The 12628-nt window shown below is 37.8% G+C and overlaps 1 protein-coding gene across 1 annotated transcript in view; it reads right to left on the bottom strand.

The window, feature by feature from the left end:
* Window positions 1–12628, bottom strand: part of LOC131993476 (contactin-associated protein-like 4) — an 84706-nt gene that overhangs the window by 61208 nt on the left and 10870 nt on the right. The gene's annotated exons all lie outside the window — the stretch shown is intronic.

The following is a 12628-nucleotide window of genomic DNA, read 5'->3' on the forward strand; positions in this document are numbered from 1 at the left end:
TTACACAGAAGGTTTGACTTTGGTCTCTCTTTCATAGGACTTTGATTTTATCTGGCTTTTGTTCATTGTTGTATGCTGTTTGCGTGATGCAACATAATCTGTGACAATAACTTAGATACAAAGTCAAGATGATAATGAGTAAAACGTCAAATAGTGAAAACCTGACATAGTATCCAATCATGAAGGATTTTAAAAGAAAACTTTTTTTTACTACCTATATGCTGTTTAACTCAGAAGATTTGCTGGTATTTGAAAGTTTACATGGCAGTCTTAATCAATGACTTTGACACTGTGAAAAAGTAGAGAATCATAAGCAAAAGTAAGCAAAAAAACTAAGCAAAAAAACTAGAAGTGAAATATAAATAAACTTGTTGCAATGAAATGAGAAATATTTATGTATTACAAGTGTTAAATCACATGATTTGATAAAGCATATAAAGTTGAAATGTGCAAATTAGTAAAAACGTTAGTTCAGAGATACAGTTCTGAGTCTGTAGCATTGTTTTTTTACATGTTAATATCAAGCTCTGAAAGCTCCAAGACAACATCTGTGCACATTGTGCAAAAACACATTGTTGGCAGGAGAACAACTTCAGATGCTTAAGAGAATTTTAGATCATAAAAATCAAAGAATGCCAGGTTGATGTTTGAGAGGTTTCTTCTAGCTTTCTAAAATACATTTATCTGCATCATCTCACTATAATTTATCAATTAACATAAGTCTCTGTGACTATGACAATTGTTTTGCAATAAACTGTCCTGGATTATGTTTGTTTTCGGTTTATCACAAACATAATTGTAATCAAAGTCTGCAGATAACTGCCTAGAAAGTAATTCAGGATGGATGGATCGGCTACAAAACATGATACATTTACCAAGGAAACTCTCAACAAACATACCAATTTTAACCAAAACCATGATACTATATAAGTACTTTTTAGTCTAACCATAGCCAAATTGTAGACACCTTGACCACTCGGTTAAAAACATTAAATGTAATCTGCGAGAGAAAATATCTTTCCCTTGAAACATAATTGAAAAAGCAGTTTCTTTGTCTGGTAACATATTTTTCAGGAGATTAAGCAGAAACAGAAATGGTTTTCATGGAACAGAAATCAATTTACTGCTAAAGTAAGTGCCGTGTTTATTTTAGTTATTTTCTGTGCATGGAAACTTCATGGTTAAATTCTGAACACTGGCAGAAACACTGAAACCACTTGACCATTAGAGCTAACAACCAGATGAGTGACCTCTTTTCTGTTTCAGTGGTTCAGGTTGCTTCACTAATTAATACTAGAAGTGCAGTAGCAGCATAGATCAGAAACGATTATCACAGTTCAACCATAAATTATTATTGACTCAGAAATAATTTCATGACCCTGAGGAGCATGACCTCCTTCTGGCCCAGCGGCTCAGAGACACACATTTGTATAAATGTTTGAGGAATTATAGAAGTTTAAGTGAGAGACAGAAAATGCAGAGAACTTCTAAAAGACAAAACTGATTTTCTGCAGTTGTTTTCGGGTCGCTGACTGAAACCAGATAAGCACAAACTCCCCTGAACCATCAGCAGGAAGCAGAGATAAATGTTGAGTCCCAACTGCTACTGTAAACATCGAGCACTTGAAATAGTGAAGGAAATTATGTGAAAAATTTAGATCTTTCTGCTTATCTCAGGGGCTTTGATAAGGTCCGCCAGTCTTAGTGTCAGTCAGAAATATTCTGAGATGAGAAATTAGTTAACAATTTTAATTTGTTTTCAATTATATAAAAGATAAACGCTTTGTTTGAAGAGAGCCGGCCTTTTCAAACTCAATTGATTAAGTGGTCCAAGTTGGACAGTTATTTTTCGTTTAGCCAGCTTTAATGCAGCTTTTTGTTCACCTGTTCAATCTTCGTATCTGTCCTTTTTGCTACTGAAGTTTGACCACAACAAAATAAAGCTCTATGGGCACATTTCCAGTATAAAATGATAGGTCATATTACAGATGATCGAATCGCATACAAGCAAAGTTTCACTTGTAAATGACAGTGTCAGTGCAGGATTTAATGAGTTTTATTGATCATGAAAAGAGACTCTGCACAACCCTCAGCATGCACCTCTATCAGCAGTCAAATCCCACACTGAAGCTCAAATCACATGTCAAAGTCATCACCAAAGTATTGATCACAAAGCTGTGGAATTCTCAATAAAATGGTCCAATACGATGGTTCAATATGGTGCACTGGATCTAAAGGAATCCTTCAGATGACCAGCTTGTCCATGAACATGAGGTTGAAGTTTGTTTTTACAATAAAAGCATGGCCTTTTTTTGTTTTTTCTTGCTGCTGCATTTGGGAAACACTCTCTTGACTGATGCATTACTTCCAGGTAAGCACATTACAATAGCTGCTTATCCAGCCAGGTTTTTCATTCCTTCTGAAATGGGTAACACCCACGCTTCATTTTGACTATGCGGTGTCCCCAGAGCTTCAAGTGATCCCATCTCTTGCAGGCTCGCCAAGCAACCTCATCAAACACTAGCAATGTTTCCATTAAAGCTGAAGCGAATTAAGGACATTTTTAAATTAAAATGCAATTTAGTGAATAAGTGAATAAACAAAGCTGCATAAACGTGCTTTGGTCAGAAGATGGCAGTGTAATGTAGTGCTGTAGGCTAATCCATCAGTAAACATAAGAAGAAGAAGAGAGAGAGAGAAAAAAAGAGGTTGCTAATCAGACAACTTTGGCCACCGACTAGAGGAAATGGAGGGAAGTCTTCAGGAATTGGATTCAATTCGGCAAATTATAATTTTTCTTTCATGTCAGAGCAGAAACAGCTGATCAGTAATGTGAGTTAAATGTTTGCTACCTCAGAACTTACTCGGAAAAATCATTTCCATCTCACGTTTTCCGCATTAACTATCTTTCGAAAGAAAAAAAGCATGTAAAAACGTGTTGGCGCATTTTTTAAAGTTGTATCTAATTTTGGTGTTTCCATCAAGATTTTCTTATGCAAATCTTCAAAATGCGCAAAGAAATTTGTTGATGGAAACAGGACTAATGCATCCTCACTGATGGTCACATTTTCACATTGAAGGACACTTTTCCTGCAGTGCAGCAGCTGCCTTCTGGATCCCTCCACACTGAGATATCATTTTTGAAAAGGGATTTTTTTTTGTGCTTTCCCCATATCTGCAAGTACTTCACAGCCGCAGTGAAAAATCATTGGGATGTTTTATGAAAGTTCTCTTTAGACCATTTTCTTCCAGCTCCCTCAGAAGACCTCTGACCAAAATTGGAAGTTGTTGGAATGTCTTTTGATCTGTTATGCCTAAAGGTTCTTCGGAATTGCAGCTGACTCCACAGCTACAGGACAACCCCCTGTTTGCAGGACAACAGGGTATTTATTCTTCAATAAAAAAGGATTTCAATGGCACATATTTCCAGCACTCTTTGGGAGCATGGAGAGACAGCAAACATTGTCCAAAAAATGTTATGTAGTACCTGTCCAACAACCTGACAAAAGCTCTCCAGTTCTCCTGCTCTGACGGTGAAAATATCCAAATATCATTGTGTGCAGGCACTCAATATCAAGGGGAATCATATCCAAAGCTGTTCTGGTTGTGTTGTGAATGATGTGGGCAGGACAACCCATGGCAATTACAACTGACCCTCCACAGCTTATTCAGTCCTCCAGAGTTGGTATTTGTGTAGTCGGCAGAGAACGCCACAACTTTGTTTTCCAGGTTACATTTTTGGATGACCACCAGGACCTCAGCTGCAATTTTGTCTATTCAGTTCAACAAAATTAAGCATTTTTGTTTCCACAGATGTGCTGCCATCATATATCTCCATCTCTGGTTCAGTGCTATCAAAGTTGTTGCCCATGGTGCTTATGCATTACTCAATTCGATGTCACATTTTGTCGAAGCATGTGGAAAGCTTTGCTCATAACGCTTCCATATCTGTTGTGCTGTGTAGTATGCAAAGACACCCTCCTGCACAGCTGAATCATATTCTTCTTGGGAAGGCTCTACATCCTTGAAGAATGTGGTGACAGAGGGCACACCAGCACGAGCAATCAGAGAGGCTTTATGCCTTTTCCGTCTGTTGATGTTCTACCACTGCCGTTCTTTCTCCCTGCTGCCAATTGAAAAAGAGAAATTACAAAGGGTGCAGTGAACCATTTTATCATCTTGACCTGGGCGTATAAATGGAAATTCTCTCATCATGTTGTCATTAAAATGGCATTTCCATTTCTAGGAAAGAGCAATTGTACATTCTCCGTCTGTTCGTCTTCACTCTCCTCGTCTCTTTCTTCTTTCTCTCAACTTTTTCATCTCTGCCAATCTTCCTCTTTTTACACTTTACCTTTCTCTTCTCACCTTATTTTGCTCCAACCAGTCTTCTTCTTGCTCTTCAATCTCTAATAATAAATAATAAACTATAAAATTAAAAACTTGGGTTAACTGATTCCCATTTTTTGCCTCTTTTTTTGTACTTTATCTCATTGTTTGAAAGAATCAATTGGTACTCTCTGTGATCATATCTTTACCTTTACTCCTCTTTCTCCTTCACTCCTTTTCCTCTCCTTCCTCTTCACTCTTTTTAAAAGCAAACATCAACATAATGAAACTATGTAAAAAGAAATATTCTAGTAATCAAATGTGTACTTGTAATGTATTTAATATGTAAAATATCATATTTCCAAAACATCCCATCCAGCTACAATGAAATTAGCTACCTAACCCTATAACTAACTTAAACCTTATTGAGCAGAACAACTATCTGTATAATGATTTTTAACATTTTAACATTTAAAAACGTTAATAATTAACCATTAACAGTTAGAAACTTTGACAGATCAAAAGTATCAGTTAAACAGTCGGGAAATATTATTTTTAAAAAGTAATAATAATGTTGGTTGCATGCGACAAATAGGCTTAACAATCTATATCTTAAATACAACTCATTGGGGCGACATGAGCAACAACAAGTGCCTTTTATTGGAATAAAATAGTCTTGGCTGTGTTTTTCTGAGCCTGACCAAAACGATTTGCTGACAGCTGTGAAGACAGAGCTCACAAGTGAGAGCTATGAGACAATTACATGCCATGATACTGAGGACAGGTTAAATCAGCCTTCTTTATTTACAGAGTACCAGGCAGACACACAGCTGACAAACTTACAGCTACATGCAAAAGTTGAGGGCGTGGCTGGCCCATTTCCTCTGGTTCACCTGAGCAGCTGCTTGTCATGTGCTAATCAACCACCAGTGAATCACCGGGCTCTGCTTCTCACTCTCTGCCAGCTCGTCTGTTCTCTTCAGTGCTAACAGTGCTACAGCCAAGTAGGGGTGGGGGAAATGGCCCTAAAAGAATACCACGATATTTCAGGGTATTTTTGCGTTAAAAATATTTTTGACAATATTACAAAATACTGAAAAATATATAGAAAATATGATTTTTTAGTATGTATGAATAAAAAAATGTTCAGAAAAAAAAAACCATTTACTTTTGAGTATTAGCAAATAATAAAAATAACCATGTAGGGGTTCGGTGGCATGACCCCCCCAGGAGAAAAATAATTTGTTTTGTTTTTCATTAAAGCCCAAATTTGGTGCCTCACACATTCTAATGCCACTATTTTATCATATAAACTGATCTTGTCATTGCATATTTTAATGAAACTATGCAAAGGAGAATAAATGTTCTTGTGATTGACAAAACTTTAATTGTTAGCTGTAATGTTAGCTCATGCAACAGAGTAATTGCGCACACGTCTCAGAGGAGGATGGAGAAGTGTGGGTCGTGGGAATGAGTGACTACTACAATGTGACGTAAGCACAGCACACATGAGACTCTGGTGGGCCGCCACAGTCTAGGTAATTAATGGGAAAACCTTACGCCACTACATCAAGACGTAGGAATGTTGCCAATATCGTGATATTTTTTTTACTCATAAAAAAAGTTTGAGTTGTACTCCTTAAGCCTTATCCATAGAAACATGTCCACATTACCTGTCATGTCTGAAAACATGAGCAAACAGGTCACAAATCATGAAGTCTGACCTTTCACAATATTTTCAGTTATGAAGTTGTGTATACCATGATGACAGTTTGTCTGATGGTCAGAGGGCTTGCAGTAAATCTACCGAAAAACTAAGGTCTAGCATGGGCCAAGAAGGAACCCATTATATTTTGGAAAGGATCAGAATCATGGGGCGGATACACAAATTATTTTTCATGTGTGTTTACATTGTGAGCTGGGCGTGACCTTGGTATAGGCCTGCACTCTCTGAGTGTCCTTCTACCTTCTTATATCTTTCCTTTAAAGGTAGTTTTAGGTCTTGCTGTGGCTTCCACACTAAACAGAATCCACTAGAAACCACACAGTCCATTGTGAAACTCACTGTTGTGTACTTTTAAGTACCTTACATGGTAGTTTTTCACATTCACACTTCACCAGTTTTAGCACGCTTTTAACACACTGTAGAAGCATTTCAAAGGCACACAGAGGACTGATTGTTATGGCTGCTAAAGGAGTGTTAGCTCCACAGCCCTTGGCCTAAACAGAGATATTGCGAATCATTAGTCTTCTCCACCCTGTCAGCTCTCACATTCAGAGCTCTGTGAGTTTGAGAGGACTATAAACCTCTTAGGACTCTCAGTACCCTGCACACTGATGGCACATGTTTAAGCATTATTTATCCAGCAGAGTGAGCTTCTGTTCTCTCCATCCACAGCATCCACTTCTCCATGATGCTGAAAAAGCACAATATCCACAACATGTATGATTAAATCAAGCAGATGAGCATCATTCTCCACTTCAATAACAACAGCGATCAGCAAATTTCCCGGTTCAGAGCGAAGCACTCACAGTTCAGTGCTGCTCAGTGTGCATCTCTCACAATGATGTTACCATTAAACCATGCATCTCTGAGTGCAGTAATCAAACCAAGGTCTACGTGTGCCCTCAAACATGAACCATAACCCTAAAATAAATAAGCTTTTTGCAAACCTGTCCAACCACGATCCAGTTCAACATGGACGAGCATAAGCTGCTTTCCTCGCAATTAAAATTGTATATTTGTACTAAGAATATGAATGAGACACTTTTCCTGTTTCCACTTTTAAACCTGTAGGGATGCAGTAATGCAATGCAAGGATGCCATTCCCCTGCCACGGATGCACTCATTAATGTTTAAATGTAATTTCAAGGAAAAAGAGAACGAAAGAGCAGCATTAATAGTGCATGTAATGTACATTTACATTACACTTTACATTTTTGGTATTTTTTTATCCAATGTGACACTTTTCTGTGCCTGAAAGCACTCTGAGCAAACCCCTCATCCTTTGCTTAAAGGGAGATATTAGAGGATTTCCAGATATTTCAGTCACTTATTGTAGAAATAATAGTAATGATGATTTATCTCAATGCTCTTAGGATGTTTTAATTAAGATAATGAATGCTGCATAAGCGCTACAAGGGTGAATATTTCCTCCCATTTCTCTAGACCTTTGCAATCCCACGAGATATGTACAGTGTTATGTAATTAAGAATTGATTAAAAAAAGGTATTGAAATGTTTTCTGCAGCATTTTCACTGACGGTTTTTGAGACTTCAGCTGGCTGACAAAGATGGGGCACTAAATTAATTTGGTGTGATTTGTGGAGCTGCACTTCATCAGACTGGTCTTGTATTTTCTGCTCTGACCTGTCTGACTTCCTCCCAGCGAGCCTCTCTGCTGGGAGCAAAGGAGCCTGTCTGTCAAACAGCTACCGAGCTGTGAGGATCAGCACAGCCTCAGCCTAAAGGCTGAAAAACAATGTTTCCTGCTCTTCTCCTGACAGTCATAAACACCTCGCAAGCTGGCTTTTCTATTTTTTTTCTTCTTCTTATCTGGTCAGAAAATATCAGCCAATAGCTCAATTTTAGTTTGTGGTAAATGATAATATACAGGGTGTGGACAAAACACATACAATACAGGCTATTTCAATGCAGAAGGTTTGGATTTACACCTTTTCTGAAGTTACAGCAGCTAATGTTGAAGGGTTGTTACTATGATGGTTTCGAGCAGGGGTGTCAGACGTATGGTCCGCTAGGGAGTTCAGTCCGGTTCGCAGGATGAATTTGAAAGTAAAAAAAAAAGCATAAAAGTCACACACTATAAATGTTTTAATAAATGCAATTCTTAAATTGTCTTATTCAGAGTAGAGTACTTTCTTCCTTATACATTTAATAGCACCCTTTTTAGTTTGTAAAGTATGGGGAGTTTTGAGATTTTATATGCACATGTGAAAATGTTAGTTAAAATGGAGTTAAAATAATTCTGAGATGTTGATAAATTGATTTAATCTTAAAGTGCAATACCATATTTTTCTGTTCCAAGTAGCCGTGACTTAAAGTTTTGTGCCTTTATACAATCACTCTGACCAGTTGTAATGCACACATGTAAATGATAAACAGAAGCAGACTTCACATGCTTGGCTTAAGAAATCTGAGATTGTTCATGATATGTTTTGTAAAACACACTACCAGTCAAAAATTTGGACACACCATCTCATTCAATATTTTTTCATATTTTCATTCAACACATTTGAAATTAGGTAGTAGAAAAAGAAGTAAGAGATGGCTACTTCCAAGAATCTAAAATACATAAAACATATTCTGGTTTGTTTAACACTTTTTTTGTTAACTATATATGTGTTCCATCATAGTTCAGATTTTTAAATATGAATCTACATTATAGACGTGTAGTCGCCATAACCACTAATAAAAATGCAATTTTGTTTTGGTACCGATTGATAACCACGGCCAACAGTGCAGTGTTGGCCAATGGGCATTGCTCCGGCATTCACCAGCTCCAGCCCAAACTTAATTATTTAAGAGAAGTGCATTGAGAACATTACAAAAGAGATTTGCAGGTTTTAAAAACGTTTTTTCCCTCCTTCGAAACACAAATAATGCAAAAGCTCATAACACTTAGAGACCACACAGAGAAGCTAAAAAGCAAGCGTGAAAAAATAACATACAAGCTACACAGAATCTCTCTCTATGGTGGATACAGTGGATTTCAAGGCTGCACTTGCTGTTATTAGCCTTTCCTGTTTGAGATGCTCTTGTGTTCACTGACGCATGTCCTAAGTGTACTCACTGCCTCACCCACATCTTATTTAGGACAAGGGCACTGAAAAACAGTAGCACCTTGGAAAGCACATGTGAGGAATTTCTGTTCAACCACCTTACAAGCTTATAGAAGTTTGACTAAGGGTACGCTCTTCATCACAATTTTGCATCTTTTTCCTCTTTTGAAGCAGCTCTAAAATGTAAACTTTACAGAAACACTTTTCCAACACTTCCAACAGATAATTCTATTCTTCAAAGAGGCGGTGCTCTGCTGCAAATCTTTTTTTTTTACTCTGAATTTTTCCAGGTTTAACATTCATCTCATCTACAGACAGAAAACGGAAACTCCCACTGCTGCAGCATTGGAAAGGTTAGAGAATCTGGCTCATGAAGAGAAGTTACAGGCTTTAATCACTGACCTGACAGAAAAAAACACTACTGACATTATGCCCTTGAACATGGCAGTTCAAGGCCTTTTCATTGGAGAGATGTGGGAATAAAAGGAACCAAACAACACAATAATTAGTGTATTGGCAGCAGAGCTTGTTGTTGGTTTCTGTTAAATATTCATGATTAAAACATTGAATCCAGCTTCACATGTCTTCAAATAGCTGCTAGCAACAAGTTAATGATATGAACACAATGTTTGTCACAGCAGGTGATTCCTTTTCTCATTTCATTCACATTTTACAAGACAGGAAAAAAGTCTTCAGGCTTTTCCATTTAGCTTCAATCACAGGAACAAAAATAATGTTTACCTCATCAGTAAGAAAAAACAACAATCCATAAACTGAGACAGTGGGTTGAACATGCACAATGAGGTAGAAACACTTTTAAAAACTGTATTGCGTTTGCAAAACAACTATTCAAATGCAAACCAAAGCATAGCACCTGCACCTCTTTACCCATGCTGTCGAGGCCACCTGCTCTCTGTACCATCCAGTTTGTACAATGCAACCATGTGCACCCATTTAGCCTACACCATCACTGCAGTAGCCTAAATTATACATAAACATCAAAGACAGACGGTGTGTGTGTGTGTGTGTGTGTGTGTGTGTGTGTGTGTGTGTGTGTGTGTGTGTGTGTATGGTGTGTGTGTGTGTGTGGTGCAGGTCAGTGACTCGTGGCTGCCTCATTTCACTAGTGCTGCAGTCATACTTCATTATTGCTTTGTGTTACGGCGTCTGCCCCGAGGAAAGGCTCAAACATAATCACCTGTTGAAAAGTTTCTGCACTGATGATCAAAATCTCCTTCTCCTGTTATTCATATTGATTCATGAAGCTGTATTTCACAGGTAGATCAGACTAAGCAACTGATCAGCACTTCTGGAGTTGGCAGCCATTCAGTTTCACACATGAACACATTTCAGAGGAGGCCTGCTGACACAGAGGGCTGAACCCAGACTTACTCTCTGAAAAAAAAAACTTCTTAACAGCTCCTGCTGCTTGTATTTTTCACCAAGAGTTGGTCTTGGGTTCCCTGCACCATCATCAGAAACTGTTCTTAATAAAGTAGCTCTGCTTTAATGATATCTAACTTTAAAAGGAAAATTCCCCGCAAAAGCATGAATACATGTTTATATTAGTCTAGACTGATTTGATGTAGGTTGTTGAATGTTGAAGATATCAGCAATAAAAATGCCAGACCTATCAAGAATATAAAAACCTTGTTGAATAGTCTGGGTCATTATTGTATGTCTTGAAAGAAACATAAACCTCTGAAAATGTGAATGTGTTGAGACATTGCTGTTAAGTTTTTCTGATGTATTTTTTGGTGCTTTGAGCATCATAAACTGGGTGCCAAATAGTTCCATTATATTCGTAAAAAGGCAGACATCTCTAATGACATATCCAACACTCACAGCTAAACAATGTACAGGTAAGACAAAAAGGATGTATTTATGCTTTAAGGGTAAAATGTTGTTTTAAATTAAGTACTTTAAAATTGGTCAAATCCGTAATGAGTGGATATTTGTAATAAAAACCCACATAGGAGGGTTTTTATTTTCAGTGTAACAGCCTTTAAAAAACACAACAATGACCTTGATTTTCTTGAAAAAGTTACAAAGTTCAGTTTTGAAAAATCCTTTCAGCATTTTCAACACATTCAGCTAAATCCGATTCTGCTGCACCACTCGACCCATAAGATCAGACTGGGTAAGACTGTACACTTCGTTGTTGTTGTTAGATAGACAGATATATTTCTCAATATTGCAGGACGGGAACCTTTGATGCTTAATCATCTCAGTGAGTGCATTTGCAGCCATGGCTGTCAGCGCTTTGACAGATTTTATGATCATTACAAACAATCCCCTGGTGTTTTCTGCTCAGTGTACTTAGTATGCATGATACAGAGCGGGATGAGAGCCGCAACACAAACAACAAAACAACAAACAATTGAAATGATATGAGCTATAATAAATGTAACCAATATTATCAGTCTGTTGATGCCACAGCAGGTACAACTGTAAACTGCAGATCTGTTATTGAATCAGTGCCAGCTGCAGGGCTGCTGTTCTGTAGCTGACCCTGGCCATAAATGAGGTGAATAGGGAAAATGTCTGAGAAACACTGAAGGAAACTGCAGGTGTGCTCTGCTCTTTCTGCGCCATCTCTTCCATCTCATTAACTCAGTCATTAAAGTGCTTGCCAGATACCTTATCTCTGTTGCATCTTAAAGTTCTGGCTTCGACTCAGTTTTGTCCTGCGGTTTTCAATGTCAGCCACAGTCTGTAATACCAATAACATGTCATCTGCACTCACATTTACCAAGGAACTACAACTGATCTGATTATCCCTGGTGGCTGCATGCAGTGTAAGAGGAAACAGATGGCCATTTACAGTCTAAAGGAATATGGAGACGGCTCTAGTATGTAGATGTTTTGTTAAGTTATGCCCAGGCCTCCTCCAGAGGCCTCAGAAGTAGTTTGTGGCAACTTTCAAATATTAGATGAGTTGTGTGCTGAATTCTGAATGCATGAGTGGCAGTAAATGACAAGTCAATCATACAGAAGTTGCACATTGATGGAAAAATATGCGCAGGACTGACCAAAGGAGAGTCATGCTCATTTACCAAAGGAAAAAGCAGAAAAGAAGAAACATTTGTGGGTTAGTTTAATAGATTAACAGTTTCAGTGATAATATTTTGACAGATTTTATAGAGGTTCAGCCAAAATGTAGAAATGTCAGTGATTAATCCCTTTCCACCTGGTTGTTGGTTAAATTCCAGGCAGCTACAGGAGCACACAGCCACCCATAATGTCTGCTACATCTACTTGAGCAAGGCAATACATTTATAATGTGTAGAGCAGAGAATGTGTGTAGCAAGGGATATGTAGAAGATATATTGAAGTGACACTGATTTTTTTTTCCTTTTCCTACCCCATCTCTTCTATGTTGACTTGTTCTTAGTTATTTCCATCATCATTATCATGTTTGATCCTTTATCCTTTTTTATCATCATCATCATCATATGACCTCCACCACAGGCCATCCATAACTCCACAACCCACACAAG

Source organism: Centropristis striata, chromosome 20, assembly GCF_030273125.1.
Source record: "Centropristis striata isolate RG_2023a ecotype Rhode Island chromosome 20, C.striata_1.0, whole genome shotgun sequence".
Taxonomy (NCBI): Eukaryota; Metazoa; Chordata; class Actinopteri; order Perciformes; family Serranidae; genus Centropristis; species Centropristis striata.